Source organism: Melanerpes formicivorus, unplaced genomic scaffold (assembly GCF_026170545.1).
Source record: "Melanerpes formicivorus ecotype bairdi unplaced genomic scaffold, bMelFor1.0.p_v2 SCAF_3, whole genome shotgun sequence".
Lineage (NCBI taxonomy): Eukaryota > Metazoa > Chordata > Aves > Piciformes > Picidae > Melanerpes > Melanerpes formicivorus.
The window spans coordinates 40,700,414-40,718,102 of record NW_027142355.1 but is presented as its reverse complement, the minus strand read 5'-3'; positions in this window follow the sequence as shown (position 1 = coordinate 40,718,102).

Below are 17,689 nucleotides of genomic sequence, written 5' to 3'. Positions count from 1 at the left end.
AAATACAGACTTACCTGAAAGGAAAAACCACCAACCTTACTGCCTTTAGTAGCACTTGTGTCTCTTCAAGAGCCATGGCAATTCTACTGTGGTGCAATCCTAATTGTTTGTACCCCACTGTCTTCCCTCTTATGTGGGAAACTGTACTTAGTTGAACCACACATAGAATAGAATAGAATAGAATAGAATAGAATAGAATAGAATAGAATAGAATAGAATAGACCAGACCAGACCAGACCAGACCAGACCAGACCAGGTTGGAAGAGACCTTCGAGATCATTGTGTCCAACACATCATCCAACACCATTTTATCAACTAAACCATGGCACCAAGCACCCTATCAAGTCTCCTCCTGAACACTTCCAGTGAAGGCAACTCTACCACTTCCCTGGGCAGCACATTCCAATGGCCAATCACTCTCTGTATAAAGTACTTCTTCCTAACATCCAGCCTAAACCTCCTCTGGTGCAGCCTGAGACTGTGTCCTCTTGTTCTGGTGCTGATTGCCTGGGAAAAGAGACCAACCCCCACCTGGCTACAACCTCCCTTCAGGTAGTTGTAGACAGCAAGAAGGTCTGCCCTGAAACTCCTCTTCTCCAGGCTAAGCAACCCCAGCTCCCTCAGCCTCTCCTCACAGGGCTGTGCTCCAAACCCCTCCCCAGCTTTGTTGCCTTTCTCTGGACACATTCCAGCAACCCAACATCTTTCCTAAACTGAGGGGCCCAGAACTGGACACAGGACTGAAGGTGTGGCCTAACCAGTGCAGTGTACAGGGGCAGAATGACCTCCCTGCTCCTGCTGGCCACACTATTTCTGCTGCAGGCCAGGATGCCATTGGCCTTCTTGGCCACCTGGGCACACTGCTGGCTCATATTCATCTAACAGCCCTTCTACTCCAAGAAAGTTTACACAGTGGTGGCAGCACTACCACGTTTCAATCTCCCTGCAGAGATGAGAAACACCAATTCATGACTTCATCTGACAGGTTTTGCCCTTCCAGACAGCTTTCATGCTGCTGTCACAGAACAGAAGGGGTTGGAAGTGACTTCTGGAGGTCTGCTAGAGCAGATTTGCCTAGAGTGGTCTGCACAGGAACACATCTGGGGCCAGGGGCTTTGAAAGTCTCCAGTGGAGACTCCACTTAGATTACAGACAACTGTTAATTCATCTGTTCCTTGATCTTACAAATAAAGAATAACTTCTGCAGCACTCTGTGCTGCTGCAAAACATGTGGTGAAGTTCCTTGAGAAACCTTAAGACCACTTTTCATCATAAAATGTCAGTATTAAAATCAAAACTTTTCACAGCTAACTCCAAGTTGCAGTAAAGGGAAAGACTTCTCAGCTCTACAAGGAAAACCTGGGAGGACTCCAGCAAAGTCTACAGCCTGCCAGAGACCTCATGAGTGAAGGAGGAGCAGCAGAGGCTCCCTTTTTCCAGGGATCACTAGTGAGACAGTCTAGAAAGCATCATTCAGCCCATGCCTGTTCTGCTTTGACAAATGCATTTTCCTTTCATGTTGGACTCATGCTTTCACCGACCTCCTAGGGAGGCACAGAGTATAGATAGCTGGTGATTGTCTTTCTAAATCCCACATCAGAGCCACCTCAGCTATGTGAGCAACATCAGATTTGCCACCTCAGTCATTACCAGGACACTCATTTTTTCTCATGGACAGCAAAGGTGAAGCTTGGCACCAAGGCTACAGCACAGCAGATCCCAGGGGCAGGCTGAGATGGCTAGGTTGGGCTCCAAGCTTTTCCTTGCTATCTTGTCATCTTCTCATCCTCATCTCACAGCTCAGAGACCCCCAAAATTATAGGCATAATTATAAACCATTAACTCTTCAGTGTACCTCTCTGAGGCTGTATACACCCTTTGCTGTATAGACTTCTCTTTGTTAGCTTTCTATACATCCCTTAAATAGCTTTTTATTTTCCACATTATTCTCTCTCTCTGCATCTCATTTATCTTTGTTTTGCTTTTTTTTCCCCACACCATCATTACTTCTATGTTCCAGGACTTCTGCACAGTTCTAAATTTGCCTACGCATAGTCTGTTTAAGCAGAGTATTTTTAAGATGCTAAAATCATTTGAGCTCATTATTAGCAATGTAGGGGAAAATAAACAAAAGAAGTTTACCAGCTGCTCATACTTCTTGTTCTTCCAAATAATTTCTAATTAAAATAAATAAATACACTTGGCAGGGGTTTTTTTTTTGGGTGGGTATTTTGTGTTGTTTTGTTTTATCTAAAGAGTCTAATAGCATTTAGTAGTTTGAAAGTGTCTTTCTACTGCAAAGGAAGAGGGAGTGCTCAAATACAACAGCCCTTCCAACCACTACCATTCTGTGACAGCAGCGTGATAGCTGGCTGGAAGGACAGAACTTGTCAGATGAAGTGATGAAGTGGTGTTTCTCATCTCTGCAGGGAGATTGAAAGGTGGTAGTGCTGCCACCACTGTGCAAACTTTCTTGGAGCAGAAGGGCTATTTCCTGGCCTGCATCAGGGACAGTGTGGCCAGCAGGAGCAGGGAGGTCATTCTGCCCCTGGACTCAGCACTGGTTAGGCCACACCTTGAGTGCTGTGTCCAGTTCTGGGACCCTCAGTTTAGGAAAGATGTTGAGATGCTGGAAGGTGTCCAGAGAAGGGCAACAAAGCTGGGGAGGGGTTTGGAGCACAGCCCTGTGAGGAGAGGCTGAGGGAGCTGGGGTTGCTTAGCCTGGAGAAGAGGAGGTTCAGGGCAGACCTTATTGCTGTCTACAACTACCTGAAGGGAGGTTGCAGCCCGGTGAGGGTTGGTCTCTTCTCCCAGGCAGCCAGCACCAGAAGAGGACACAGTCTCAAGCTGCACCAGAGGAGGTTTAGGCTGGATGTTAGGAAGAAGTTCTTCATGGAAAGAGAGATTGCCCATTGGAATGTGCTGCCTGGGGAGGTGGTGGAGTCACCATCACTTGGAGGTGTTTAAGAAGAGAGTGGATGGGGTGCTTGGTGCTATGGTTTAGTTGATTAGATGGTGTTGGGTGACAGGTTGGACTTGATGATCTCAAAGGTCTCTTCCAACCTGGTCTATTCTATTCTATTCTATTCTATTCTATTCTATTCTATTCTATTCTATTCTATTCTATTCTATTCTATTCTATTCTATTCTATTCTGTTCTGTTCTGTTCTGTTCTACTCCATTCCATTCCATTCCATTCCATTCCATTCCATTCCATTCCATTCCATTCCATTCCATTCCATTCCATTTCTAACAAAGTTTTTTTTTGTATTTTCTAGCTATTATTTTTGTGCCCAAGGAGAACTTTAACCAGACTGATTCTGTGGGTCTGAAGCCCTTGAGCAGTTGTGGTTATTAAGTGGGTGTGTTTTTATGCCCGTGTGGGGAGTACTTGCAAATACACACAAACAAAAGGGATAAAGCAGAACTTCCTCACAGACATGGTCTCCTCTTCACAAAAACAAAACTAAGCAAACCAACCAAACAAAACAAATCAACCAAGCAAACCAAACCAAACCAAACCAAACCAAAACAACACTCACATATTCCCCTCCCATAAAAAACAACAACAACAAAAAAACCCCAAAGTATTTTCCAAGATGTCATTAAAAATGCTGTTTATTGGAGTTGAATGCAGATGATGTGCTTCCCCACATCTCTTTGGTCTCACTGGGCAGGGGGTGCCCAGTGCAGAAGGGCCTCTGTGCTTATTTCCTTATTTCCATACATTTAATAGGGGTGAGGAATGCCATGCAGGAGGTGAGTATTATTCTGATCACTTTTAGGCTTGGATATCTCCCTAAATCATCCCCACTCCTCAGAGTATTTGTCCCCAAAGGCATTTGAGAGGCCTTGAACACAAGCCCTATGAGGAGAGGCTGAGGGAGCTGGAATTGTTTAGCCTGGAGAAGAGGAGGCTCAGGGGTGACCTCATTGCCCTCTACAACTACCTGAAGGGTGGTTGTAGCCAGGAAGGGGTTGGCCTCTTCTCCCAGGCAACCAGCACCAGAACAAGGGGACACAGTCTCAAGCTGCGCCAGGGGAGGTTTAGACTCGAGGTGAGGAGGAAGTTCTTCACCAAGCGAGTCATTCGTCATTGGAACGGGTTGCCCAGGGAGGTGGTTGAGTCACCATCCCTGGAGGCGTTCAAGGGGAGATTGGACGTGGCACTTGGTGCCATGGTCTAGTCATGGGGTCTGTGTTGATAGGTTGGACTCGATGATCCTCGAGGTCCTTTCCAACCTAAGTGATACTGTGATGATGGTCTAAGTTGTTTTCAGCCCATTGTCTGCACACGAAGACAACAGCAGAAGCCTTCAGTGTCCTATAGTGTGGTAATCAGGTTGTGCCATCTGGATTATGTTTTGTTCCCCATATGTATTGATACATCCTCTTCCTCCCTCCTTGTGATGCACATAACCACACCATTTCAGTTATGGTTCCTTGGACAGCAGGCAATTTGTCCACAGGGCCCTGGACCCTGCAGCCCAGGCAATGGATTTCCTTTGGCTTTTATTTCCCTAGTTCATGTCCCTTCTTGACATGAACTGATGGTTGGTCTGGACACTGAAAGCATCTCATCTTTTATCCCTTTTGATTCCAGTTCATGTTGTTTAAATAGCAGGGGTTTCTCCTGGGACACAAACCACACATTGCCTCTCCAGGACCCCGGTCCAAAGGAGAAGCTCTTTCACTTCCTGTGTTAGGTTCCTACTGCAATGTAATATCTGGCTTTCCAAAGGCAGGGCTTGGCTGTCCCATCCAATTACCCCTCTGTCTGTTGAACTTCTGTTTCCAGTAAATGCACACTACAAGAATATCACCTCTTTTTTTGGGGGGTGATCTTTGTTTCCTCTCTCAAAGCTTGATGCTGGTGAGAACAAGTAGAGACCATTACACATTAAGGATAAAATCTTCTCTGTATACAGAGCTGCTCCAGTGCCCAGGCACAATTCATCTCTTGCTTAGACCCCATTTTGAGGTTTCCACTGGTGCACAAGCTCTGCCAGCTGCTGGCACAGGACAATTTCTCCCTCTGCTCAGAATTTCTTTGTCCAGGCAGTGATGATCTGTTGCTCAGAGACCCCAAAAGCATGGAGCCAGAGCCAGAAAAAAGCAGAAGGGAGAAGCAGGCAGTCTCCTTCCCCAGAAACACCATGTGTTCAGAGGGAAGCTTGTGCCACCTCAACACAGAGAAAAAATGAGATGAAAGGAGTGCTAACCAAGGCTGCTGCCTTCACTAGTTTTGCTGCTTGGGAGAGGAGTGGGGTTTCCAGTGGCAGCAAAGAGAAGCCCAAGGACCAAAACCTAGGACTGAAGTCAGAGGAGAAGGAGGAGAAGACAGGACAGGCAAGCAGCAAAATCATTCCAGACAGTAGCATGTATCACCCTCACACCTCGGCATGAACCTTGGTTTAGCACAGGGGTCGTTCTGTCCCTGTAATCATTCATTTACCTTCTCCTACCCTTGTTTTGGGAAGGAATCAGCTCCTCCCACAGTGAGGAAGCCCTTGCAGTACTGCAGACCTTTCACTCAGTCTGTCACATGTTCTTTTTTTTCCCTTCAGTATGGGCCCATTTTTAATAAGGCCTGCCATCCCAATCCTGCAGTCTCTGCACAGTAAAAGCACCCACTGATCCCTCTAGGATCAGGCTGCAAAACTAATACCTTCAGGTGCTTTTCCAAGTAGGATAGAAAAGCCAAACCTTTGAAGCCATATGGGATCCCATATTGACCCAAATCCATCCATGACACGGATGAACAAACACCCCCATTCATTTAGACTTTGCAGGGTGCATGTAAATACAACTGTCGCTGCCTGGGTTTCTGAAATAACACCTTAATAGCTCTGACAAAGTCAGGCTGCTTTTCTTTCCTCTTTTTTGCTCTCTCTCTTTTTTTCTTTCCCCTAGTTCATTATGGCTCAAGTACTGCCCAGGCTTAAGCAGGAGCATCATTTTAATTTGTTAGTTGTGCATTATTTTAATTCGTTTGACCTCAATGAGCCTGCTCACGTATGTAAAGTTATGCACAGGCTTAAATCTTTGCAGAATCAGGATTTGTGGGCTTAATCTAAATCCTGCTGAAGATTTCAGTTTGGTTTGGATCAGACACCTTTCGCTGCCAGCAAGGAGCTGCCTTCCTAACAAAACATTTCACAGCTGAGAGGAGGGGTGACAGGTTGCACTCCATGATCTTTGAGGTCCCTTCCAACCTTAGGAATACTGAATAGACTGACTGGCCTAGAGTTTCCAGGATCTCAGTGCCCTCTACAGCTACCTGAAAGGAGGTTGTAGCCAGGAAGGGGTTGGTCTCTTCTCCCAGGCAACCAGCACCAGAACAAGGGGACACAGTCTCAAGCTGTGCCAGGGGAAGTTTAGGCTGGAGGTGAGGAGAAAGTTCTTCATGGACAGAGTCATTCATCATTGGAATGTGCTGCCCAGGGAGGTGGTGGAGTCACCATCCCTGGAGGTGTTCAAGAGGGGATTGGATGTGGCACTTGGTGCCATGGTCTAGTCGTGAGTTGTTGGGTGACAGGTTGGACTCGATGATCCTCGAGGTCTCTTCCAACCTTAGCAATACTGTGATACTGTGACACTGACATGGCTGAGGACCCAGCTAACCTGCAGTCAGTTCCGTTCCTGGACCTTGGAGAAGGTACTTGGAGAATGCTTGTGCTGCAAAACGGAGCATAGTCAAGCAGTTAACAGAGAGCAGGGACATACTAGGTGGTGTCTACAACTACCTGAAGGGAGGTTGTAGTCAGGAGGGGGTTGGTCTATTCTGTCAAGCAACCAGCACCAGAACAAGAGGACACAGTCTCAAGCTGCACCAGGGGAGGTTTAGGCTGGAGGTGAGGAGAAAGTTCTTCACAGAGAGAGTCATTCATCATTGGAATGTGCTGCCCAGGGAGGTGGTGGAGTCACCATCCCTGGAGGTGTTCAAGAGGGGATTAGACTTGGCACTTAGTGCCATGGTTTAGTAGTCATGAGGTGTTGGGTGCCACGTTGGACTTGATGATCTTTGAGGTCTTTTCCAACCTTGTTGATTCTATGATTCTATTCAGCTGTGAGTCCATTCAAAAGCACAGGCAACCAAAGCAGATCTCCCAAGTTAACTGCAACACTCTTTGGAGGTACAAAGCAAAATTTTCCTTAACCTAGAAAAGTCACCACTGATTTCAGTGAAACAAATCTACCATCATAAAGTGTGTTTAGTTGGGAAAGCACTTAGGACACCGTTTAAAGGCTTGGAAAATCAATGCAAGAACTCCAATTCATTTTAATACATTTGGATCAGGCACTGAACACCACAGAGAAAGCTCCTTTCACAGTAAGTGAAGAGTTTGTAGGTGAGATTTGACCTTAGAATATTTAGGAGAACATTCACCTCTCCTCAGCAACTCCTTATGTTTCCCACAAGGCATCCCAGCTCTCACAAGCAGTGAAGGCAATAAAGATGCAGTGTGGTTTCCATAAAACCTTATGTTTTCAACTGCTCCAATCTTGATAAAACCCCCCTGCCTTTTACAGCCAAACATTACAGGCAGGGCTTTTAGCCCACAGCTGAGTTTTGTGTTGTTTTTAAGCAACATGACTGCACTGTTAAATACTACACCACGAACTATAAGGTTTTTCTTCTTAAAACAAGAGTAAGATTGTGCTGCCTTTCCCTCCTCACCCCTTTGCTTCAGCAAAAATGTAGTCCTGAAAGGATGTCATTCATCAGATCTCAAAGGAGGTTAAAGTGTTGTTTTGAAACAAGGAAATTCACAGCATTTTTCATTTATCCAGTAAAACACACAAAAGGGTCAGCATTCTAGAAAAGGCAGGCAGAGAGAGGCATGGCTCAGGAAGGTTCATGCATTTATATTACAACATTTCTCCAATAACCTAAATTTTGATGGCCCAAGTTCTTCAAAAGGGACTCTTGTCCACAAAACAAATTGTTGACCTGTAAGCTCTTTATGGCTGCTGGATCCCTTAGGCCAAGCCATCTTTAAAGGGTCTCTGCTGTATAATCCCATTAGTTAAAGACCTGACATCTCATTTCTCTAAGTGTCTCCATGCTTTAAGTCCTTTTAATCATTATGAAAAATCCATTTGCTTATTAAAGCAACAACTTGAAATGAACAGTGACACTGAACATGGGAAAATGTGGCCTCCTGATGGACTTACATAGATAGAATACATACAGAGAATAAACCAGGTTGGAAGAGACCTTGGAGATCATCACGTCCAACCCATCAACCAATCCAACCCACCCAAACAACTAACCCATGGCACCAAGCACCCTGTCAAGTCTCCTCCTGAACACCTCCAATGATGGTGACTCCACCACCTCCCCGGGCAGCCCATTCCAATGGGCAATCACTCTCTCTGTATAGAGATCCTGCAGTGTGCCCAGGTGGCCAAGAGACCAATGGCATCCTGTTCTGAACCAGGAACAGTGTGGCCAGCAGGAGCAGGGAGGTCATTCTGCCCCTGCACTGGTTAGGCCACACCTTGAGTCCTGTGTCCAGTTCTGGGCCCCTCAGTTTAGGAAAGATGTTGAGTTGCTGGAATGAGTCCAGAGAAGGGCAACAAAGTTGGTGAGGGGTTTGGATCACAGCCCTGTGAGGAGAGGCTCAGGGAGCTGGGGTTGCTTAGCCTGGAGAAGGGGAGGCTCAAGGGAGACCTTCTTGCTCTCTACAGCTACCTGAAGGGAGGTTGTAGCCAGGTGGGAGTTGGTCTCTTCTCCCAGCCACCCAGCACCAGAACAAGAGGACACAGTCTCAAGCTGCACCAGGGGAAGTTTAGGCTGGATGTTAGGAAGAAATTCTTCATAGAGGGGGTGATTGCTCATTGGAATGGGCTGCCTGGGGAGATGGTGGAGTCACCATCACTGGAGGTGTTCAGGAGGAGACTTGATGGGGTGCTTGGTGCCATGGGTTAGTTGTTTAGGTGGTGTTGGTTGATGGGTTGGACATGATGATCTCGAAGGTCTCTTCCAACCTGGTCTGGTCTATTCTATTCCATTCCATTCCATTCCATTCCATTCCATTCCATTCCATTCCATTCCATTCCATTCCATTCCATTCCACTCTATTCTATATCAACTTAAATTTGCAGTCATTGAAGGTGCAATGTTGCAGACTCCAAATGTACCAAGGTCCATTAGCTGGATCCCTGGAAGAGCCAAAAGTAGTTTACCAGGGACAGGATTAAAAAAAATAATAAAAAGCAGAGAGGCATTAAAAAAAATGAAAAAGCAAAGCAGCAGCAGCACACAGACACAAATGCACATTTTTCTTCTGTGCCTCCTCATTACTGAGAGCCTGGGCTTGCTTTACATGTGATAGAGTTTTGTGACTAGCAAGGGACAAATTTACAGCAAGCACCTTGGTGATTTAGGAGACACAAATCCTACCTGCCCTGGATTAGCTCAAGGCTCCCAGGGGACTATCCCAAATTAGGCTTGCAAGTTTGAGGCACATTTCTACCTTTTTGTTTTTCCTCCTCCCTTAAAAGTTTTGGAAAAGGTGAGAAGCTCAGCCCTGTGACACCCCCACAGAGGTGGGCTGGCTTTTAACACCAGCACAGTGCTCATGGCCTAACCTACAATGCATGCTCTATGAAGCCATGACAGAAGCTGTGCCATAGCCTCTCCCAGCGAAGCAGTGAATTGTTTAGTATTCCCTCTTACTCCCTGGAAGGGTACAGGGCAGAGAAACTTTGTAGAAGTTGTCACTTGACCCTGTCACACTGAAGCAGGGCAGTGGAGAAATAGAACTGGCCACTCAGGCACAGAATCACAGAATTGTCAGGGTTGGAAGGGACTTCAAAGATCAGGCAGTTCCAACCCCTTGCCACCATGGGCAGTGACACCTCACACTAGGTCAGGTTGCTCAGAGCCACACCCAGCCTTAAAATCTTCCAGGGATGGGGCTTCCACTCCCTCCCTGGGTAGTCTGTTCCAGTGTCTCACCACTCTGATGGTCAAGAATTTCTTCCCAACATCCAATCTGAATCTACCCATTTCTACTTTTCTTTCCATTTCCCCTACTCCTATCACTACCCAACATCCTAAAAAAAGTTCCTCACCAGCTTCCCTGTTGTGTCCCTTAGGATACTGGAAGGTCACAATGAGGTCTCCTTGGAGTCTTCTCTTCTCCAGACTGAATAACCCAAACTGTCTCAGTCTGTCCTCATAGCAGAGGAGCTCCAGCCCTCTGATCATCCTCACAGCCCTTCTCTGGACACCTTCCAGCAGATCCGTATCTTTCCTGTAACAGGGACTCCAGAACTGGACTCAGTAATCAAGGCAGGGTCTCACCAGAGTGGACCAGAGAGAGGAGAATCACTTCCCTCAACCTGCTGTCTGTGCTTCTCTTGATGCAGCCCGGGATGTGATTGGCTTTCTGAGCTGCAAGCGCACACTGGTGGCTACTGTTGAGCTTCTCCTCCACCAGCACCCCCAAGTCCTTTTCTTCAGGGCTGCTCTCAAGCCGGTCCCTGCCCAGCCTGTATCAGTGCTTGGGGTTGCAATACCACAACAGTCACTGGATGCTTTGCCTTGCCATAGGTTGCAAAACTGATGCTTATTCACTGATTCTCAGAGGAAAATCGAATTTGCTTAATTCTCTAACAGCCACAGAGATCAAAAACCTACAGAGGCTGTGTGGCAATCTCCACCTCAACCACCCAGGGGTTGGTCAGGGGGTCTCCAGAGCTTGTGACAGAATTTCAACTTCTGCATAAACTTCAATATCTTACAGATTCATTGAAGAGTATATGCATGTGTATGTGTGTGTGTGTGGATACATACACCCGTGTATCATATGTGGGGCATAGACAGCTGTCAGTGAGGCAGATTGCAAGCTGGCTCAACAACAGAGTTCAGAGGGTTGTCATCAATAGGAGAGTCAACTTGGAGGCCTGTGGCCAGTGGTGTTCCCCAGGGATCAGTACTGGGTCCAGTTTTGTTCAATATCTTTATCAATGTCCTGGATGAGGGCATTGAGAGCACCCTCAGCAAGTTCCTGATGATACAAAACTGGGGGAGCTGGCTGACACCCGGTCAGGCTGTGCAGCCATCCAATGTGAGCTGGACAGGCTGGAGAGCTGGGTGCAGGCAAACCTCATGAAGTTTAGTCAGGGCAAGTGCAGTGTCCTTCATCTGGGGAGGAATAACAACATGCATCAGTACAGGTTAGGGGTTGCTCTGCTGGAAAGCAGCTCCACAGAGAACACCTCGGAGTGCTGGTGGACAGCAAGTTCTGCATGGAACAACAATGTGCCCTTGTGGCCAAGGGACCCAATGGTATCCTGGGGTGCATCAAGAAAAGTGTGGCCAGCAGGGCTAGGGAAGTTCTTCTACCTCTCTACTCTGCCCTGCTGAGACCACACCTGGAATTCTGTGTCCAGTTTCAGGCTCCTCAGTTCAAGAAAGACAGAAAACTGCTGGAGAGTATCCAATGGAGAGCCCTGAGGATGATTAGGGAGCTTGAGCATCTCTGCTATGAAGAGGGACTGAGAGCCCTGGGGGCTATTTAGTCTTAAGAAGAGAAGACTGAGAGGAGATCTCATCAATGTGTACAAATATCTGAAGGGTGGGTGCCAAGGGGAGGGAGCCAAACTCTTTTTGGTGGCACACAGTAATAAGACAAGAAACAATGGCTTCAAGCTTGTACATAGAAGGTTTCACCTCAACAGGAAGAGAAACTTCTTTACAGTGAGGGTAATGGAGCATTGGAGCAGGCTGCCCAGAGAGGTTGCATAGTATCCTTCTTCAGAGAGTCTCAAAACCCACCTGGATGCATTCCTGTGCAGATTGCCCTAAGTGATTCTGCTTTGGCAGGGGGCTTGGACTCAATGATCTCTTGAGGTCCCTTCCAAGCTCTAATGCACTGTGATACTGCGATATACATACATCAGGGACACCGAAGATCCATCTCACCAGTGAGATGGAAGTTGTTTGGGAAGTTAAAGATAGGAGCAATGGCACAGGGCTGCAGTAAGTGGAGGCAGAACGATACTGGGAATATCTTAGCTACTCTGCAGAGCAGGAGGAATTATTGTGCAAACATAAAAGGAATGTGCCCAGCCTGGGTTTCCTGCAGCCATAGTGTGTCTTTTTGAAACCCTGCATTTCTCATGCTGTGTTGCCTAGATGGTTGCTTTCCTAATAAATATGTACCTCCAGCGTGGATTCTTTAATGCCTTCTGCAAAGTTTATAGTGCCAGCTCTGACAGCAGCAGACACCTAGGCTTGAAAGCATCACCTTCAAGAATGAAGTGGGCATTTAACTAAAGCCTCTCAGTGCAAGCATTGGTTATTTTTTCTTCGCTGACTGAACTAGAGAATGCAGGGCAGAGAGTATTGGGTTAATATGAAATATTTTTGGTGTCTTGGATACTTTTTCCAGGAGAAATGGAAAAAAACTGTATATGGTGATCAAGTGAAAGCTGCTGTCCAAGCTCCATGGTGTTCAGCTTTACAAATCACAGGTAAATGTCAAAACATGGAGACTCGAGGAGAGGAGAGGAGAGGAGAGGAGAGGAGAGGAGAGGAGAGGAGAGGAGAGGAGAGGAGAGGAGAGGAGAGGAGAGGAGAGGAGAGGAGAGGAGAGGAGAGGAGAGGAGAGGAGAGGAGAGGAGAGGAGAGGAGAGGAGAGGAGAGGAGAGGAGAGGAGAGGAGAGGAGAGGAGAGGAGAGGAGAGGAGAGGAGAGGAGAGGAGAGGAGAGGAGAGGAGAGGAGAGGAGAGGAGAGGAGAGGAGAGGAGAGGAGAGGAGAGGGAGAGGAGAATAAACCAGGTTGGAAGAGACCTTCAAGATCATCACCTCCAACCCATCAACCAATCCAACCCACCTAACCATAACAACTAAACCATATACTGTAGCCTAGCTGAATCTATGAATATGGAATTTCTCTTACATTTTCTGAGCAAGGCAACAGATGTGGCAAACCCAAGACCCTACAAATTAGGATATATATTCATTTTTACCCTTGCCCTAACACATTTGCTAGCCTTCCGTTCCTCAAGCCACCTCAATCTCCTGGCAAACTTTATATAGCAAAGAGTTAACACAGAGAAGTAGGTGTGATTGCCCTGACATTTTCAAGCACCTGATTTCCTCAACTGCAAAGCACTTCAAGTTAGAAGGACAAAACCCATGACAATACAACTGTTTCCTCTTATTTCCAACATGGCTAAAGCATAAAGCTGAAGAAAACAGTTTGGAAGTGGAACACAGCTCAAGATAGCTCATTTAGTTTCTAGAAGCCCATTGTAGTGATACCTATGCTAGGATACCAAGCATTGCTTATGAAAAATAAAACTAAACTTGATGGTTGCTTGCCATAGGTCAAAACCAAACCAAAACCATTTGTCCTGTTTGTTGTTTGTCTGCTTGGTTTTTAGTGAATTCTGTGTGGAGGATGAACCAATTTAGCCAAGTCATCATTAATCCACAGAGCGTTTTGATGAAACAAGGCTTGCACTTCCTGAGACGTGGAAGGTGCCAGCAGGAGTTGTTACTCTGCTCTCATGTGTATATCCAGGAGCACAGCTGGAGTCACTGGGGGTGCTGGGGTCGCTGCAGCCTTCATGCTCATCACAGCCTTACACACTTGTGCCGTTTAATTTCTGGCTGTGTTTTTCCAGAGCAGCCACAACCTTTGGTGCCCTTTGCTCTTCACTGTTAAGAAATTTTTTGTCGTGAGCAGTCTTGTTTTTCTTTGGCTTAGGTGGGTCGTTTCGCTTTACTTGTCCACTCCATCCCCCATCTCCTCTCGGAAGAGCACAGCTACAGCCCTGTCAGCATGTGTGAAACCTCTGTAATAGCTAAACCCTGGGCGTTTTGGAGAGATGCCTGCAAGGCTGCGCATAGGGAGAGATGGAGAAAAGCTGGAGAAAAGCCGGCAGTGACCACTAGATGGCTTGCTCTGGCCAGCCCAGCCTGCAACTGAAGAGCAACTTTTTTCCACTTTGGTATTTTTTGCCTTATGACTTCAGTCTTAGCATGGAAAACCAAACCAACCCACACCAAAACCCCAGTGACATCGGTTTAACCACCCTCCCTCTCTCTAGAAAACGTCATCCTGACCTTTCAGAGTACCATTCTTTCCTGTCTTCCTTCAGTGTGACCTGCCCACAAGTAAGAACATCCCAGTTATTTCCTTCAAAAACAAACCTTCCACTCAGATCAGAAACATTTTTACACTTTCCTGACAGCAAAACAGTTGATGCAGTGGCATCCTGGATGTTAAGATGCGTACTGCATCAGCATTCAATACCTCCTCTCCTAAATAACTCACCCTGCTCTACCTCTCCTTCACATGATTAGCCTGTAAAATTAGACCAGAAAAATTGCAGACATGTGGTTATAAATACCACAGATTAATGTTAAATTAAGTAATAAATAAATTGGGTGAGTGTGTTGTCAAAAACGCTGTAGGAAAGGCAAAGACGACAACCCCATCTCCCCAGATGTGGATGTCGCTTTGCTTTCAGGAGGTGGCAACCACACTGCATGCTGCAGTTGCCTCTGCTGCAGCCTCACAGCTCTTTCCAGCATTCAGAACTGTGTCATGATCACCTTTTGCCCTGATTAATACCATTTCATTTACTCCAATGTCCTTTCTGATTTACAGCACTTACAGGATGGCCAAGGGATCAGGCCTAGCCAGCATGGATTTAGGCAGGGCAGGTCCTGCCTGACCAACCTGATCTCCTTCTATGATCAGGTGACTGCCTGGTGGATGTGGGGAGGCCTGTTGATGTAGTCTACCTGGACCTCACCAAGGCCTTTGACACCGTCCCCCATAGCAAACTGCTGGCCAAGCTGTCAGCCCATGGCTTGGACAGGAGCACACTGCAATGGGGTAGGAACTGGCTGGATGGCCGAGCCCAGAGAGTGGTGGTGAATGGTGCCACATCCAGCTGGCAGCCAGTCACTAGTGGTGTGCCCCAAGGATCAGTGCTGGGCCCTGTGCTCTTTAACATCTTTATTGATGATCTGGATGAGGGCATTGAGTCCATCATCAGTAAATTTGCTGATGACACCAAGCTGGGGGCAGGAGTTGATCTGCTGGAGGGTAGAGAGGCTCTGCAGAGGGACCTCAACAGGCTGGACAGATGGGCAGAATCCAACGGCATGAGATTTAACACATCCAAGTGCCGGGTTCTGCACATCGGCCACAACAACCCCATGCAGAGCTACAGGCTGGGGTCAGAGTGGCTGAGAGCAGCCAGGCAGAGAGGGACCTGGGGGTGCTGGTTGATGGTAGGCTGAACATGAGCCTGCAGTGTGCCCAGGCAGCCAAGAGGGCCAATGGCATCCTGGCCTGCATCAGGAAGAGTGTGGCCAGCAGGAGCAGGGAGGTCATTCTGCCCCTGTACACTGCACTGGTTAGGCCACACCTCGAGTCCTGTGTCCAGTTCTGGGCCCCTCAGTTTAGGAAGGAGGTTGACTTGCTGGAACGAGTCCAGAGAAGGGCAACAAAGTTGGTGAGGGGTTTGGAACACAGCCCTGTGAGGAGAGGCTGAGGGAGCTGGGGTTGCTTAGCCTGGAGAAGAGGAGGCTCAGGGGTGACCTTATTGCTCTCTACAACTACCTGAAGGGAGGTTGTAGACAGGCGGATGATGGTTTCTTCTCCCAGGCACCCAGTACCAGAACAAGAGGACACAGTCTCAGGCTGCACCAGGGGAGGTTCAGGTTGGATGTTAGGAAGAAGTTCTATACAGAAAGAGTGATTGCCCATTGGAATGGGCTGCCCAGGGAGGTGGTGGAGTCGCCATCATTGGAGGTGTTCAGAAGGAGACTTGATGGGGTGCTTGGTGCCATGGGTTAGCTGTTTGGGTGGGTTGGATTGGTTGATGGGTTGGACACGATGATCTTGAAGGTCTCTTCCAACCTGGTTTGGTTTATTCTAATCAAGGTTTATTCTAACCACAGTTGTCAGAGTTACAAACCTCTCAGGTTCATGAAAAGAAAAAGGGGAGGAAACCCAGATGTCTCCTCTGTATCAACATCTCACTGTGTTACTGTTGGCAGTGCCACACACGTCTATTAAAAATCAGATAAATACACAGTTTAAGAAAAATTACTGCAGTAGGGCAGTGCCACAGGCAGAGAAAACTTTGGAGTTAGAGCAGAAAGGATTGTGGTATGAAGGGAAGATAACAGAATAAACCAGCTTGGAAGAGACCTTCGAGATCATCGCATCCAACCTATCATCCAACACCACCTAATCAACTAAACCATGGCACCAAGCACCCCATCCAGTCTCCTCCTAAACACCTCTAATGATGGTGACTCCACCACCTCCCTGGGCATGGTATTTGTTCAATCTTTCTTGTCTTTAAAGCCTAAAAAGAGTAATTTTTAAAGATTAAAAAGAACATTTTCTTTTTGTAAGTAGGCAGAATTCTCCCCAAGGTCTGGAATCTAAAGGGCTCTTATTCATGTAGCATTTCTCAGTTCCATAAAGTTTACCTAACACATTAGCTGAAGTGAGTGATTGAGGTAACCCCAGGTAACTCAGGAAAGCCAAACTTCCTCCTGAAGTCAGAGGCAGCTGCTGGAACTGTGTGGGTTTTGCTGTTTATAGGCAAACCCTTTTAGCTATGTACATGGGCTGTCAAAATGCATGCTACAATAGCAGGTGAGTGACCCAAAATGTAGATGGAAATGATGAAACAAGGAAATTGCATACCACTCTGACTGTTTCTTTGCATCAGCCTCGTCACAAGGGATGGCAAGGTTTTACTAAGGCTGATTCCTGCTGCTCCTGTTTTCCATAATCTACTTCTCCACCCTCTCAGCTAATTTCAGCTCTTTCAGCAGAGGTGTGCCTGTTTCTGCTTGCTAAGATTTGGCCTGGTGGGATTATTGCCCAAGAAGACAGAGTACGTCTGGAGAGTCAGGCTGTGATGGAATGGAATGGAATGGAATGGAATGGAATGGAATGGAATGGAATGGAATGGAATGGAATGGAATGGAATGGAATGGAATGGAATGGAATAGCATGGAATAGCATGGAATAGAATAGAATAGAATAGAATAGAATAGAATAGAATAGAATAGAATAGAATACCTTCAAGATCATCGTGTCCAACCCATCAACCAATCCAACCCACCTAAACAACTAAACCATGGCACCAAGCACCCCATCAAGTCTCCTCCTGAACACCTCCAATGATGGTGACTCCACCACCTCCCTGGGCAGCCCATTCCAATGGGCAATCACTCTCTCTGTGTAGAACTTCCTCCTAACATCCAACCTGAACCTCCCCTGGCACAGCCTGAGACTGTGTCCTCTTGTTCTGGTGCTGGCTGCCTGGGAGAAGAGACCAACCTCTGCCTGTCTACGACCTCCCTGCAGGTAGTTGTAGAGAGCAATAAGGTCACCCCTGAGTCTCCTCCTCTCCAGGCAATGAGCAGTATAACACCTTGGGTAACATCCAGGCAACAAATTGCCACCACCATGCAGCATTCATTCAAACATTCTCAGGACACTAAAATCCATCTGAAGGTGCCAGGAGATAGAGTCTTTCAGACCTTAGCCTTGTAGATGCTTCCCATAAGAAATTCCCGTGAGAAGTTTGTCTGTTCTTATTTACTCTTTTGAGCATCTTAGTGAGACTGTGGCTCTGCAGACTTTTCTGTTAGTGACACTCATTTAAGTTGCCCTCTTCTTGAGTAC